Raw genomic sequence first — 17,263 nt, forward strand, 5'->3', positions numbered from 1 at the left:
GATTTTATATGGTAATTAATTAAATTCCCCACTTATCCTATTCCCTTCGAGTGGAAAGCTTTGGGAATCACTTTTTTTCTTTTTTTTTGGTCTTTTTATGGCTGCACCCACAGCATATGCAAGTTCCCAGGCTAGGGGTGGAATCGGAGCTGTAGCCGTCAGCCTATGCCACAGCCACAGCAACACCAGATCTGAGCCACATCTGGGACCTATACCACAGTTCACAGCAACGCTGGATCCTTTAACCCACTGAGGGAGGCCAAGGGATCGAACCCATGTCCTCAAGGATACTAGTTGGGTTCGTTACAGCTTAGCCACAATGGGGAATTCCACTTTTTTTTTTAAAAAAAAGAAAGCATTAAGGATTATTTATCTGCCTTTTCTCTACTAATAGGGGACTCAGAAAAGCATGATTCTTCTTTGCTTTATCCTGTCTTTATGATCAAAGAGGCTCTATGAGTCCAGCTGAACAGAAGAAAAAAATGACTTGTGATTCAGAATCAGCTTTGAGATTGGTGGGGATGGTAGTAAAGAAGAGATGAAATGGGGTGCTGATGATATTAGGGAGACTGGCTTTTCAGGAGAAAGCATTTATTTTACAGGTTTGGGGAGAATTTATGAGATAATTAATATTGGCAGTCATGCACATTTTGTGCAGGGAGTGCTTTAAACAGCAACTGACTAGATGCCAACAGATGTGAAAAGGATAGTCCTTTAGATTTAAAATGCTGTCTGCCTTTACACAAGGGAGAATCCAAAGGGTTCTGCTTGTTCAGTGGATGTTGAGGACCAGCAGCTATGGTTTTATAAATCACCAGCCATTCTTTTTTCCTTCAGCGCGTTCCTTCGGTTACCTTTTAGAATTGTGCTTCCTTTCTGAAGCAGCGTGCCCTGTTGCCAGACCAACCATATGTCCTAGAATTTTGAGAACCGTTCTGATTTAAAACAATCTAGTTTGTCATCCCCCCCACCCCCGCCACCACGTGTTAGGGTGTGTGACCAATTTGGGGTTCAGAAAGCGTGGTCATCATAGGCTCAGCCATTCCAGATGAGCAGTTGCATTCCATCAGCTCTCAGACGATTCCATCATCCAGGGCTTGCCTCAGCACCCCCTCCGGCTTGGACCCCACGCGCTATTATTGTTCCCAAGCAAGGGAAGTGAGGAGAAAAACAGGGCATAGCTCGCTTACAATATCACAGGAGTACTATTCCATACAACTTTTCAAGTGCAGACAAAAATCATTTTTTTAAAGTTACACAGTGCAAATTGTAGAAAAGTGAAAAAAATAGAACCAAGCCAATAAAAGGAAAACATCCTGATCCTACCAACCAGACATAATTACTTATAGTTTAATGCATGTCTATATAAACATATTTTTGATATCTTTTTTCTTCACAAAACTTGTGGTCCCAGTGTCCACGTACAGGTTTGCCATCATATGTCTCATTTAGCAACGTATCGAGACCACCTTTTTGTATCATTAAATGAATAATTATGTCATCCTTTTAATTACTGCCTACTACTCCTTAGTAAAAATATGTAGTAAGTTACCTAAAACCCCTCAGATGTTATTTTGATGTTAGTAGATACCATGCTGAGACAAGGCACAATTTTCTTCACAGAAAGTATTTGGGTGGTGATATAGGACTTCGTCCAGGTCTTCCTGAAGCTGCCAGAATGATAGCTTGCTGTAATATATGACAGTCTGGTCATTATATGCCCCAACTCGTCAATGACACACTAATGAATTCCACTTTAATCTTTATTATCACTTGCCATTGGCTTCCCTCGTGTTTCTCAGGGATTCTCTGGTGTCCAGACCAAGTTTGTTGATCATCCCATTGCCATTATTTTCTTGGCTGATGGGACTGGCCTTGCTCTGAGGTCAGTCTATGGTTGAGTCTGTCTGGATACATTTTCGGGTGGTGCATCACACACCACGTCTGCTCCCTGGCTCCAACCAACACGACTTTAAAGAGATTTAAAGAAAGGCTCAGAAAGTTTCTTGGATATCAAACAGCTCTTATAAAAATAACATTTTTATGACTTAAAATGTAAATGAATCAGAAACATATGGATTAAATTTCCTTTGAAATACCCAAGGGTTTAAACACTGAAGGGAAGAGCACTTGCAAAATGAGTTAAATCGAGTTGTGCCAAAAATAAAACACTTGAAAAATTGCTGGGGATGTTTTGCTGATCCCCGGGTGCTCATGGGTTCTCCATTCTCTGTTTGAAAAGTGCTTCGATTTTTAAAATTTGGGTCACTCAATAAAATGCACTCAGGACCAGTCAATTGGCATTTGGCTCTCTCATTAAAGATTTGATATCAGAAGGTCAATTATTGTTCAGCTGTCCTTGACAGATGCCTTCCTTCTTCAGTATCTGGTGGGATCCTCCTCCAGCTGTGATCCTGCCCGTCTAGGGTGAAGGATGCTTCAGGAGGATACAGACTGTTGGGAAAAGATGGAAAGAACCTATCAAGTACAGGTTCATACCTTTTCTGTCCATTGCTCCAGTATTTCCCTGCTCCCCTGTTTGAGGTCAGTAAGCAGAGAAATCCAGAGCCCAAGACAGGGGTTCTTGTGTAAGTGATTTATGGGGGAAGCATTCTCCAGAGACCTCTGTAAGGAAGTGAAGGAAGCAGATAAGGCTGGGGCAGAGGCTCAGCAGAGCTGTGGTTTCTGAGGACATCCAGCCTCAGCCTGATTCTCCGGGAGCTGTGAGGAGTGAATGGCTCCTCGGGGTTGTCCCACCTTGAGTCTATCTGCCGGCTGCCCCTGGAGGGAGATGTAACATCCCTGGAGTTGGGGGTGGGGTAGCTGCAGCCTCCCTGCTATGGAAACTCCTTGAGGGTTTCTCTTCAGACAGAAGAGACACTGTGAGTGTGAAGGGACAATGCCCACAGCAGCTGGAGAATAGAGGCAATTGCACACGAAGGGACTCTGGGCAGGATTAAGTGTCCACTGTATCCCTCTTTGCAAAGCTTCCATGACGTCATTAAATCCACTCTCTCCTGCTTTCCCATATACCATCAAATTCTTCCCCTTGTTTTCTGCAATTTTTCTTTTTTTAAAAAATTCGATAAATTGAGCTATATTAAAATGAAAAGCTTTTGCTTTGTGAAAGACACACAAGAGAATGAAAATCTATAGACTGGGAGAAAATATTTTCAAATCTCCTGTTCAGTAAAAGACTTTTATCTAGAAAAACTCTCAAAACTCAATAGTAGGAAAACAAACAATGCAATTAAAAAAAATGAGAACATCTTGTTGTAGTTTAGTTCTTGTAATTCTTAAAACAGAGGTACCTATCTTGATAGGAAACAATGTCCAATGCCTTTTGTTTGTTTCCAATGCCTTTTTAAAATACAGTGCTTTCTAGATAATTGACATTACTGTAGATGAGAACATAATTGAACTCTAAAATTAATTCTGTTTAATATTATAGGAAGAGTATAAGCTAAATGTTTTATTCAGTTGCGTTTAAGTAATCAACTCTTCCAGAAGTTCTCCTTGACCCTTAAGTATGATTTCAGTGTTCCTCTGCTGTGCTTTGCCAGGGTATTTATCACAGCACCTCCCTTATCTTACAGTATTGTCTCATAAGGGTAGCTTTCACTTTATTCCTAAGCCCTAGCATAGTAGGTAGTAACCACAGCATGTGTTTGTTTATTTTTTTAAAATGACTTTTATTTTTTCCATTATAGCTGGTTTACAGTGTTCTGTCAGTTTACTACAGTACAGCAAAGAGACCCAGTCACACATACATTTATACCTTCTTGTTCCCATATTATCCTTCATCATGCTCTATCAGAGAGTGTTTATTGAACAATTAAAGACTTGTAAAGAGGGAATCCAGTGTATTCCTCTTTGCAAAGCTTCCACGTCATTAAATCCATTCTCTCCTGCTTTCCCCATGTATCATCAAATTCTTCGCTCCCTTTTTTTTTTTCCCTGCAATTTTTCTGGCCTTTATCTTCTTTGCATGTCTCCCGCTGCATTTGTGCTAATTGAGGCGTCATCATCCCAGGACCTAGGTTACCCTCCCCATTTTCCATCTGAATGCCCACCTTGGAAGATCCCCTGATCCAGGTTATCCCACCAACGGGCTGTCTTGTTCTGCTCCAAACACTAGTTTCAAATGCTTAAGAATCAACTGTAGTCCTTAAATATCTATGAGCACATTTCTACATCAGAACCTGGCCTTCTAACCTAGAGGTGGGACATAGGGGCACCTTGTGGGTCAGGGTGGTGGGCTTAGCTTGGATCGAGTGCCTTGAAGCTCATGGTGTATCAGTGTCTCCCTCTATAATCTTGTCCCGCATCCTGTAAATGTTAGGGGCTGGGCTGTTTACTTCCTGGCCTCAGACAAAAAGGTCTAATACCTTTGTTGTTTTTTCCTCTCCACACTTGTCACAGGCTAAGAGGAGAAACTTTATGTGGTCTGGTAGCAACTCAGTCTAACAGTGCTATGAACCAAATATTTGTTGAATTCCTATTTCCCCGTAATGTTGTTTGGAGGTGGGATCTTTGGGAGGTAATTAGGTCATGAGGGTGGAGCTCTCAGGAATGGGATTACTGTCCTTATAAGCAGCAATGTGAGGGTACAGCAAGAAAGTGAAAACCAGGAAATGGACCCTCACCAGACCCCGAATTGGCCAGCAACTTGATCTTGTACTTCTCAGCCTCTGGAACTGTGGGAAATAAATGTTTCCATCCACTCTGTGGTGTTCTCTCATAGCAGCCTAATCTGACCAAGACAGTTGGAGATATAGCTTAGGAAAAAAATAAAACCATGAAGCACATTCACAATTTGGAAACTGGTGGGAGTACCCATCATGGCTCAGTGGAAACAAATCTGACTAGTGTCCGTGAGGATGAAGGTTCAACCCTGGCCTCCTTCGGTGGATTAAAGAGGATTAAAGATCCGGCGTTGCTGTGAGCTGTGGTGTAGGTAACAGACATGGCTTGGAACTGGCATTGCTGTGGCTGTGGCATGGGCCAGCAACTACAGCTCCGATTCGACCCCTAGCCTGGGAACCTTCATATGCTGTGGGGTGCAGCCCTAAAAAGACCAAAAAAAAAAAAAAAAAAGAGAGAGAGAGAGAGAAGAGAAACAATTGGAGACTGTCTTTGTATATACTGGCCTGTAGCTGAGTACCAGCCATCAGAAGGCTCCTGATAGTGTCCCACCCAGAGCTGGGAGGAGGGTTGGATGTGCCCAGTGGAGGTAGCATTTCTTATGACCACCTGAAACCTCACTGAGCTTTGGGTTTCAACCCTTTTCTTAGCCTCCATAGTTCTGCCCAGGTGGAGAGAGTTGGGAATTAGAAAATATCCACCTAATCTCCTAGTGTTATTTTAAGGAAGACCAAGAAGACAAATTAGGAAGTTTTAGGTGAAGAAGTCAAGGGAAGTACAGTGTCCTGTAAATTATTCTAAAGGATGTATTCATACAGAATAGTTATGAATTCATTTAGATTACTGAGGAAAAATGATCTAGCAAATGGGATTCCTGGTGGAGTAGGAAAGTTCACAGTTTGGTCATTGCTCTGCTAGACACTTAAGATATGTGAAATATTGTCTTATTTCATGTCTCTTTGACAACTAAGCATATTCAACATCTTATAATGTTTATTTGCTGACCATGTGTATTTCACTTTAGAAACTGTCCATAGTTTTGCCTATTGATATATTGGGGGAGCTTAGAGTGTTTCTTATCTAGTTGAATGCATGTTTTTTAGTCTATTTTTATCTTTTATGTATTTTTTAATATACAGAGGTTTTACATTTAATCAATGTATAATATAAAGTTAGGGGATTGTGATTTATCTTGCACAAAATTTGCACATTTATTAGAACAAAAATATTCCTTAGTAAAATTTGGTCTTTTGTCTAGGCGTGAGCTATGTAACTACATTTATTTCTTTTTTTTTAACATTTTATTTTTAATTTTGAGAGAACTATAAATGCACATTGAGTTGTAAGAAATAATACAGAGCAATTTTGCATGTGATATATCCAGTTTTTATAAATTGGTAAGATGTTGAAAAACATAAAACTGTAATACAGTATCACAAACAGGATATTGACATTGGTATAGTCAAGATGCAGAACATTTCCATCAACAGAAAGATCCCTCTGGTTGCCTTTTTATATCCACAACCCTTACCCAACAACCGCTAATGTATTGGCCATTTCTACCATTTTGTCATTTCAAGGATGTAATATCAATGGAATTACATAGTATATACCTTTTGGGAAGCAGCTTTTTTTCATGCAATATAATTTTCTAAAGATTTATTCAAATTGTTCTGTGTATTAATAGTTTATTCCTTCTCAATTTTCTGGGTGGACAAGCATGCATTTTCCTTTCTTATCTCTGTCATTATTTCCCTTTCTTGCCTTAGTGCATTGGATGAAACTTCCAGCATTGTATTGCAGGAGAGTAGTGAGAGCTGATATCTGCTTTTTTCCAGAGCTCAGAAGGAAAGACTTCATTTCTTCACCATTAAGGATAATGTTAGCTGTAGGTTTCCTTTATTGAGTAGAGGACGTTTCCTCCTATTCCTGTTTTTCTGGGAGTTTTTCCCATGAGTGAGTGTTCAATTTTGTAAGAGAGTTTTTCTGCATTGATTGAGATGATCATGTGATATTTCTCCATTAGCTGTTAATATTGCAGATTACAGTGATTCATTTTTGAGTATTGCATCCTTGAATAAGTCTCACTCAGACATAGTGTGTAACTCTTATGTACTGCTGAAATTCTATATGCAATATGTCATTGAAGATTTTTTCATATCTATAGTCATGAGAGATATTAGTCTCTAGTTTTCTTTTTTTAATGTAATTATTTACCCCAGTTACTTTTATAATTTTTATTTATCTTTTACTTTATTTTTTAATATGTAGAGGTTTACATTTTATCAATTTATAATATAAATTTTGGTATCAGTGTAATATTAGCTTCATAAAGTGAGTTGAAAAGTTTTTTTTCTCCTCTGTTTTTTCAAAGAGATTATATAGAATTGCTATTAAATCTTCACTGCATATTTGGTAGAATTCTCAGGAAAACTGGACTTGGATATTTCCTTTTTACAAACTTTAAAATAATGAATTCTGTTTTTAAAGTTACTTATAAGGCTTTTATTCAAATTATGTTTTCATGTTGGGTGAGTTATAATAACTGTGGGGTTTTTTGTCTTGAGTTGTCAGATTCATGTGTGTAGAGTTATTCTCTTATTGTCGTTTTGATGTCACAATATTAGTAGTATTAGGGGTATTTCATTTATGGTGTTGCTAAGTTTTGTCTTTTTTTTCTTTGACCATCTTTTTTTAGGTTTGTCAATTTATTGATTTTTCAAAGAAACAATTGTTTTTTTCATTCTCTGTTGTTTTTGTTTTCAATTTCATTGATTTCTGCTCTCATCATTACTTATATTTTTGATTTGGTTTTATTTCCGCCTCTTTTTGATTCGTGAGGTAGGAGTTTATTTTTTTTTTTTTTGGTCTGTTTGTCTTTTTAGGGCCACAGCTGCAGCATGTGGAGGTTCTCTGGCTAAGAGTCTAATCGGAGTTGTTGCTGCTGGCCTGCACCAGGGCCACAGCAACACCAGATGTGAGCCGAATCTGTGACCTACACCACTGCTCATGGCAATGTCAGATCCTTAACCCACTGAGCGAGGCCAGGGATTGAATCTGCAACTTCATGGTTCCTAGTTGGATTCGTTTCCACTGTGCCACGACAGGAACTCTGGAGTTTACATTATTGATGAGACCTCCCTCTTTTCTGGTGTATGCACTTAGTGCTCTAAGTTTCCCTGTTGGTTCTGCTTTAGACATCTCTGTCAAATTTTGATATGTTTTATTTTCACTTTCATTGTGTTTTTTATATTTCTTTTGAGAGATCTTCTTTTTATAAATACCTATAGTTCAGTTTTCAAGTGTTTGTAGATGCTTCTCTTAGTGTTGTTGATTTTTAGTTTGATTCTTTAGTGGTTGGAGAATACGTTCTGTAGCATTTCAGCTCTTTTAAATTTATTGAGGTTTGTTTCATAGTTGAGAGTATATTTTGGTGTATATTCTATGCATACATGAAAAGAACATGTATTCTGCTGTTGTTGGGTGGAATGTTCTATCAATATCAGTCAGATCCTATTGTCTCATGTTGTTGAGTTCTTCTATATCCTTACTGGTTTTTCTGTCTGGTTGTTCTGTAAGCTGTTGAGTAAGGGGTGATGAAGTCTCCACTTAGAGTGAGTGGATTTTGAATTTGTCAATGTCTCCTTCCAGATCTATATGTTCTGCTTCACCTATTTTCTACCTCTTTTGTTTGCTGCACTCTCATTTATAATTGCTATGTCTTCTGGGTGGATTAACAGTTTTGTCATTATGTAAGGTCCCTCTCTGCCTCTGGCAGCTGTCCTTGTTCTAAAGTTTACTTCAATATTAGTTTAGACTTTCTTGCTTTATTTTGATTAATATCTTCATGATGTATGATTTTCCTGCCTTTTATTTTCAGCCTGACTATATCATCTTTAATGTGAGTTTCTTGTAAACAGCATCTAGTGTGTCATGTTTTTAATTTACTCTGCAAATCTTTGTCACTTAAGTGGATGCTTTAGTTATTATATTATATGTACATAATTTATCTTGGTCTACTGCTGTGTCATTTTATCACTTACCATGCTCCTTTAACCTATAATATAATTGTCTTAAATCTGCTGGAGGGGTCCCTTTACCTCTCTTTGCAAAATGAAAGTCACAGTTCCCTTCTTAGATATGCTTCTGCAGGGGTGTTAGGGTAACTTTGTTGCAATCTCTTGGGATAGAAATTTAGACTTTTCTCTTGGTCTTTAATAACATGGGTGGGCCACTTTGTTTTTGTGTTTGGCTTGGGTAGATGATGTAAACATTTTCTCTTTCTAGGCTGTCTCCATCTTCCTCCTTTGGCTATGGATAGTAGGTTTTTGCTGGGGATCATTTTTTGTTTGTTTTTTGTTTTTTTGCTTTTCTGGACTATGTAATATAGCAGTCCCAGACCTGCTGGCCTCATTAGCTTGAATAGTGGGATATTAGAAAAAACAAACAAACTAAAAACCCATTAATGAAACTCACCACTACATCGTTCTTCTGGTTCTAAGATCCCTCGCCAGTCTGCCTTTGTTCTACTTCTCAGAGTCTCCCTCTGTTTGCTTTATACATAATGTCTAGGATTTTTAGTTATAATTAGAGGGAGGAACAAGTAGAAGTACATCTCCTTCATGTTCTTTGAAGTGAAATCCTTAAATCTTCTTTTAATTCTTTCGATTGGTTTATAGATGTTTTATTTTTATTTTATAGGTGCTGCATGGTTCTTGTTAAATTTATAGTTATGTCTATTGTTACTGTTTGTAAGTTGAGTCTCTGTGGTATCCAGAATACTTGTACCTTCCACCAGTTCTCAGTTTCTCTGAAACTATAAGGTGAGTTCCAAGAATCACATGTATGTGTGAAAAACATTCCAAATAGAATCACATTTTATTCTACCTAGGGCTTTGTCTTCATATGCCATATAAATTGGTGTTCTGGAAATTTGGGCTTGAATGTAAGTGAATCTTTAAAATAGTGGAAGCCTAGTCATGGCTTCATTAAGCACCCTAGGAGCAGTGAACATACCTAGTGCCCAGAATTGGTTTTTAATACTATTCTCCAATAGACAGAATCAGGGCTCCTTAAAAAATGGCTGATTCTAAGACTAGGGTAGGAAGTATGCATGATGAGGAACCTGGAGCATCTTTTAGGATCAAAAAGTAAAGAAGTGCAAAAATAGGAGTTCCCATTGTGACGCAGCAGAAATGAATCTGACTAGGACCATGAGGTTGCGGGTTCCATCCCTGGCTTTGCTCAGTGGGTTAAGGATACCATTGCCACGAGCTGTGGTATAGGTCACAGATGTGACCCGGATCCTTCATTGCTGTGGCTGTGGTGTAGGCCAGCAGCTGTAGCTCTGATTTGACCCCTGGCCTGGGAACCTCCATATGCCTCAGGTATGGCCCTTAAAAAAAAAAAAAAAAAAAAAAAAGCAAAAATAAATAAATAAATAAATAATTTATTTCTTTATTTAAAAAGTTCCAAAATAAGAACAAAAACTCTACCAGCATGAGGGTAAATCAAAGACTCACCGGAGCCAATGGAGAGCTCTCCCAATGGCCCAAATTAGAACAGTTTCAGCAGCAAAATTAAGTAGCAGATTACAACTCAAATTATAAAATAGAAGAATTCCCTGGTGGCTCAGCAGATTCTGAGGATCCAGCATTGTCACTGCTATAGCTCAGGTCACTTATGTGGTATGGGTTCAGTCCCTGGCCTGGGAACTTTAGTAACACGTGGGTGCAGCCAGAAAAATCAGTCAGTCAACCAATCAATATCCAAGACTCCAAACTGATATAACTAAATAATTAAATAAATAAATAGGGGAACTAGACAAATCTCCAATGCCAAAGAATTCAGAATAATTTATTTAGATGCTGTGCCCTTGAGTAAGTGGAACATATCTCTCCGTGCCTTAAGGGTGGTCTGTGAATAGTGGCTTCTTTCCAAAAAGGACAGTACAGGATGAGGGTGGGGGAAGTAACTTTACAGAGGAGAACCCGACAAGGCTGCCTCAGCCAGATGATCAAGGTCACTATCACAGTGACAAGTCATGTAGGGAATATGTGCCTTTGATACAATGTCATGAGAATAACCCTTCACTTTTGTGCTCTTCCTCCCCAAACACATGACTCCAGTCTGATGAAAAGAAAAACATCAGACAAATATCAATAGAGGAAAATTCTATAAAATGCCCACTGAGTCCTCTTCAGAACTCTGAAGATCATCAAAAGCATGAAAAGTTTGAGAAACTGTTACAGCCAAGAGGGGTCTAAGGAGATACTATTATTATTATTATTATTATTTTGTCTTTTTGCCTTTTCTAGGGCTGCTTCCCATGGCATATGGAGGTTCCCAGGCTAAGGGTCTAATCGGAGGTGTAGCCGCCTACACCAGAGCCACAGCAACGAGGGATCTGAGCCGCGTCTGCAACCTACACCACAGCTCATGGCAACGCCGGATCCTTAACCCACTGAGCAAGGCCAGGGATCGAACCACAACCTCATGGTTCCTAGTCGGATTCGGTAACCACTGCGCCACGACGGGAACTCTGGAAATACTATAATTAAACATAATGTAGTATCTCGCATGAGACCCTGGAACAGAAAAGTGCATTAGGTGAAAACTGAGGAAATATGAATAAAGTGTGGATTATAGTTACTAATAATGTGTCAGAATTAGTCCCTTAACTGTAACTAATGTATGATTCTAAAGAAAAATGTTAGTAACAGAGTAAAGAGGCTGTGTTGTAAGTGGGAACTCCTGCACTATCTTCACAGTTTTTTTTTTTTTTCCTGTAAATCTATCTGTTCTAAAGTAAAAAGTTGACTGAAAAAAATGCCCGCAAGATCAGTGAATGAATGGAAAGAACAATACGTAACAGCAAACAATGACAGAGATTTTTAAAATATTGTGTAATGAAAGAAACTTTGTGGAAATCATGTTGTCTTAGTTTAAAAATATAGACTAGAATCATTTTATTCTTTTCTTTTCCCTTGCAAAAATAGATGCATATAGAAGGTACAACATTTGGACACTGTGTAACTAAGCCAGCATTTGGCCAATAGCATCGACTTCAGTTAATAGCTTATAATCACAATAATCAGGCCAGGGCTGATGAGCCAAGCTATTGGAACTATTTTTCCAATAGAATAATTGCTTTAATTCAGACCAGGAAACTATTTGGGGGGAGTTTTATGGTTAGAGTAGTACATAGACCCATTGAAATTGTTAATTTGTTTACACAGCTATGACCAAAAAGCACAGAAATAACTGGCTCAGATGAAGGGAACAAACCAATAAAAAGAGAATATGAGCAATTTTTCACAATTGTGCTGATTTGATTACCAAAAGGTATATTTTGAATTCATTTTGCTATAGCATCATTGTAAGGCAATGCATTTGTCATCTAATTATTCATTGCTTTTGATAATGTACATAAATGATAATCAACCTTTTACATTTGCAAATATTTCCCAGTGTTCTGATGCTGAGGTGCTATTTTTCATTGTTTCTTTTTTTAATTACTAAGGTATTTTTACATGCTTAATGATTTATTTTTTGCCAATGGAAATAAAAGGTTTTTTCCTTCATTATAATTACATACATTTACTACCAAAATTTAAAAATATATTGCAAAAGAAGAAAAGAAGCTAACCACATCCCATCATGTCAACTTTTTAAATGTATTTCCCATTAGGTTTGTTTATTTTTGAACTATAGTTGTGATTCTGTGTATATTCAATTTGTGTCTTAATAGCTTGGCATAAGCATTTTCTCACGCTATTTAAATGTTTAATAATCACTGTTTTGAGTACTGTAAAATATTAAATCAGTTGTTACCATATGAATTACTAATTTATTAACCTATTGGATATTTAGGGGTTTTCCCTGGTGATATTATATTTACCCATATATGTTCCATTTCTAGAAGAAAAGTCCAAACCCATGAATTTTTTGTGTCTCTGTGTATGTGGTGACTGTAGCAGTCTTATATTTGAAACTCAAGAAAGAAGTGAGATTCCAGACAGCCAAATATGAAAGTTAAATACAAAGGTTTTTTTAAACCACCACATTTATTTGGAATCACATTCATTTAGCATATCAAAGATGAAGCATATATCTGGTTAGCTATGTAATGAAGTAGCAAACACACTGCTTTCTGGGCATCACAAGACACTTGCCTATGAAACTGGACCTCAGACTTCAAATTTGTTTTTTAATATGAGGACCTACTGGTGATTATTCCCTCAGTCTTAGTTTGTCCAGAATGTCATTTCACCTTCTTTACTGAATGCTCATTTCCTCATGCATAGAATTCTAGATTGGGGTTCACTCTCGAGGTTCATCTCCACTTACACAGAGTGAACAGTCACTGATATAACAGGGGAGGCATCAAGATCTTCTCAAATGAGAGATGGAACCCTGGGGACAGATTCTACTGAATCAGGGTTCCAGGAGCACATTCTACATTTTGTCTCTGTTGGGAGCAAGGGAGCTTGTGGGCCAGAGGGAGCAAGGAAATTGTTTTTCAAAAACAAAACAAAACAAAAAATCCTGCAAGATTTGACTCTACAAAAAAACACCATTGTATACTATACAAGCATATACCTCTACAAAAAACACCAACATGTAAAAAAGCGAAAAACAAGGCTTAATTTTCACTAAAATTTGGATGCAAACCAGAGTTTTATTTTATTTTCATTTTTTTCTTTTCTTTTTAGGGCCATACCCACAGCATATGGAAGTTCCAAGACTAGGGGTCAAATTGGAGCTGCAGTTGCTGGCCTACACCACAGCCACAGCAACGCCAGATCTAAGCCTCATCTGCGACCTACACCGCAGATCATGGCAGTGCTGGATCCTTAACCCACTGAGCAAAGCCAGGGATCAAGCCTGCATCCTCATGGATACTAGTCAGATTTGTTACAGCTAAGCCATGATGGGAACTCCCTGAACCAAAGTTTTAAATTGGAGCAAGAGCCAAATAATGCCAGAGAAGAAGGAGAAGTCAGAATGCTGAGTCCTAGGGCTGGCTTAGAACAATGAAGTTGCTCAGGATTTTTGATTTGTGTTTTTATTTTGAAGGTGGATGAGTGTAAATAGTAACCAATACTTTAGAAGTTTTAAAAAAGGTCACTGGGAGTAAGGAAGATTTATGGAAAGCTAAGCACCCAGTACTATGAAGTTGGATCTTTTAATCCAAAAAGAGCAGTCAGTGAATTTACTGGGTTGTCTGTGCCTCATACTGCAGTTCAGGGTTAGAAAGAGACCAGAGCCACAGCTTTGGAATTATTCCGTATCTTGTCTGGATAGGAATAGGGAGGCCATTAGGGAGTCTGCCAAACATTGTATGGGAATGCAAAGGAGAGCCTAGAAGAAAAGAAAATAGATTGAATCTGTCCAAAGAAGACAGACAAATAAGAGGAATTAAAAAAAAAAAAAAAAGAACTAGGATAGACGATAGAGACAGAACATATTAACTTGTCCTTCTTGAGAAGTTAGTCTCTCATCTTATTCTTGAAGATATTACTTGCACAATTTCCCAGGGTTATGTTGAAATAAGATAAAGAAAAGGACCAGTTATAAAAAAGGGTTTGGGGAGTTCCTGTCATGGCTCAGTGGTTAATGAATCTGACTAGGAACCATGAGGTTGCAGGTTCGACTCCTGGCCTTGCTGTGAGCTATGGTGTAGGCCGCAGACGCGGCTCAGATCCAGAGTTGCTGTGGCTCTGGCGTAGGCCTGCGCTACAGCTCCGATTAGACCCCTAGCCTGGGAACCTCCATATGCCATGGTGTGGCCCTAGAAAAAAGGCAAAAAGACCACAACAACAATAACAAAAAACAAAAAACAAACAAAAAAAAAAAGTGTTTGGGAGAGGTTAAGGAAATATGGAACTTCGTCTATTCTCCCGTCATTAAATACTAGAGTTTGGTTGGAATGAAGCAACCTGAATTGTGAAATTGGTTAAATGGAAGGAAATGAATTAAAGTGTAGTTTACTATTTGGTTGCAAGGTTGCCTGTGTATTTTTGCCAAACCACATGCATGAACTCCCAATGTAATGCTCTTTTACCAAATTACTGGAAGAATCTATGGAATTGTCTCATCAAAAAGACAAGAATTTTGTGTACTCCCTGAACAAGGCTCGGTGTCCTCCATCTATTCTTTATATTTAACACATCAATAACTGCTTTTGTTATATGCTAAGGTTTTTTTAAAAAAATCTTTTTAGAAGGGGGTAACTCCAATTGTTTTCCCTTAAAATTTGAAGTAAAAATGTATAAGGCATGAATAAATAATTTCTTCTGAGTTATATCAACCGATAATCTAACTGTGCATCCTGAAGGTGTTAAAGAATATTTTGGAAAGGTCTCCACTCGCAAAACATTGAAGTGAACAGAATTCTCTTTGATTTGCCCCCAGAGGGGACAGTCTTTTCATGGTGAGCTCAAACTGAGAAAGATTCCCTGGTTCATCAGCATCACGTGGATCCAAATACTCGCTGGGCATGAAGAGTGAGGTAGTCACTAGGTCTGAAACAAGGGTTTTTTCTGGATCCTTAGGGCCCCAGTGTGACCTAAATTACACACACACATGATTTCCAATGACTTCAGTGAAACTTCCTGTGAGCAGTTGGGAAAAGGACTTGGCTCAGAATTCCAAGAAACCCAACCTGAGGTTTTAAACCATAGTCCTTCCCAGTGCTTCGCAACTGATTCAATTTCCATAGAAATCATTGTTGCCCTGGTTCCAATAGTAAACTGAAGAGAGAATTGAATTAGAAAGGAGAAACATTTTGTTGAAAAAAAAAAAAAAGAAAAACACAACATTACTCAGTGAGAACATTTCAGAAGGGCCCCAAAGAGACAGACTCCCAAGGAGCTCTTCCCCACATCTATCAGCTTACCTGGAAACAGATGTTTCATGTAACCCAGGTAGTGATTGAAAGTGAGCAGGGGTGGGGAAATTGGGTGAAGAAACCCTAACACCTCCTCTTTCCTTCAGTCTGATTTTTTATCCCCTGAAACCAAAACTTGAGTTGCTGTTTGGCTCAAAGAGCAGAAGAGGACAGAGGAAGTCACAGTGCATTTCCATTTCTTGTCCAGTTTCCAGTCCCCTGTCAGTAGGGCTAAACCTTGGATGGCTTAGCTGCATCCCTGTGGAAGTCTGCTTGGCCGAGAAAGGAAGGAGCTCACGCTGGAGGACAGCAGTCTGCAGCGCTCAGCCCTCATGCTGTCTGTACTATGATGGAGAGAACAAGATAAAAAATACTCCCTTTCGCATCAAAAAGACAAGAATTTTGTGTACAGCAGGCACAGACAGTGCCTCCTTGGCCAGTGTCCAAGCCAGTTACAGTAATTTGTCTGCAGCAGAACAAAATAAGCCCCAGGACTCGAACAGTAGGTGGTTAAAGTCCACCAACAGAGCAACTTCTCCATGATGGGCAAATGTCACAACTAGCAGAGTATTGGGCCAAGTAGATGGAATTTTTTTTTTAAAGATAACATGGTTTAGAGTCACCATCACTGACCCACCAGAATCCTTGTCTCTGCTAGACTTTGGATTGCATTATAATGTTAAATCATTTAATTGCCAACATTTATCTACTTTTTAAAAATAGGGTTCTGAGTCTCAGGCTGCTGAAGAGAATTTTGTCATTAGCTATTTTTAAAAATGTAGCCAAGACGAGCATTCAGATCTCCTGCTGGCGAGTCCAGGCTTAATGATTCACCTTTGGTAGACACAGTGGTTGCCCTGGAGGGCATACAAGTTGGCATGCAGTCCAATAAAGTTTTGAACAGATTGTCCCCCGGCCATTTATATCCTCATACATCTTTTGCTAACAAGTATGAGATGAATTCAAGGGGAGTGAAGTTCCTCAAGATTCTAGAGAAATCTGTGGAAGTATTGAAGCACACCACCACATTCCGAACAGCCTTGTCTGAAGGCTCCACTACTTACTGAAGTAGCTTGGATATATTACCTGGAGGAACATCTAAGAAAACCTACTATTCTGGAGAATTCTGGGGCTTGGAAAGTATATCCACAGCAATGTGGAAACTGATTTCAAGCTGAAATCCCACAGGACTTGCTGGAGTTGTGAGCCTTGTTTTAAAATAGCACAAGGTTGGAGAAGAGACTTGTGGCTGCCTGATGGGAGGGGAAGGGAGTGGGAGGGATCGGGAGCTTGGGCTTATCAGACACAACTTAGAATAGATTTACAAGGAGATCCTGCTGAATAGCATTGAGAACTTTGTCTAGATACTCATGTTGCAACAGAAGAAAGGGTGGGGGGAAAAAAGTAATTGTAATGTATACATGTAAGGATAACCTGTCCCCCTTGCTGTACAGTGGGAAAATAAAAAAAAATATTAAAAAAAAGAAAAAAAATAATTTTTCCTATTTAAAAAGTCATAAAAAAATAAAATAAAATAGCACAAGGCAGGAGTTCCTGCTGTGGCTCAGCAGATTAAGAACCCGACATAGTGTCTGTGAGGATGCAGGTTCAATTCCTGGCTTCGCTCAGTGGGTTAAGGATCTGGCATTGCCACAAGCTTGGGCATAGCTCACAGAGCGGCTCAGATCAGGTGTTGCTGTGGCTGTGGCTTAGGCCTCAGCTGCAGCT

General features: G+C 38.8%; 1 long non-coding RNA gene across 2 annotated transcripts in view; it reads left to right on the forward strand.

Annotated features, from left to right (window-relative positions):
• Nucleotides 1-17,263, forward strand: part of LOC100511785 — a 112,611-nt gene that overhangs the window by 6,861 nt on the left and 88,487 nt on the right. The window contains exon 1 of one of the 2 annotated variants that reach the window (XR_002339476.1): nucleotides 7,675-9,467. The exons of the other annotated variant lie outside the window; for it this stretch is intronic. This is a non-coding gene — a long non-coding RNA (uncharacterized LOC100511785). Of the gene's footprint in view, nucleotides 1-7,674; nucleotides 9,468-17,263 lie in introns of those variants that run through there. 2 annotated transcript variants of the gene reach the window in all.

This window comes from Sus scrofa, chromosome 15, assembly GCF_000003025.6.
Source record: "Sus scrofa isolate TJ Tabasco breed Duroc chromosome 15, Sscrofa11.1, whole genome shotgun sequence".
NCBI classification, from domain to species: Eukaryota; Metazoa; Chordata; class Mammalia; order Artiodactyla; family Suidae; genus Sus; species Sus scrofa.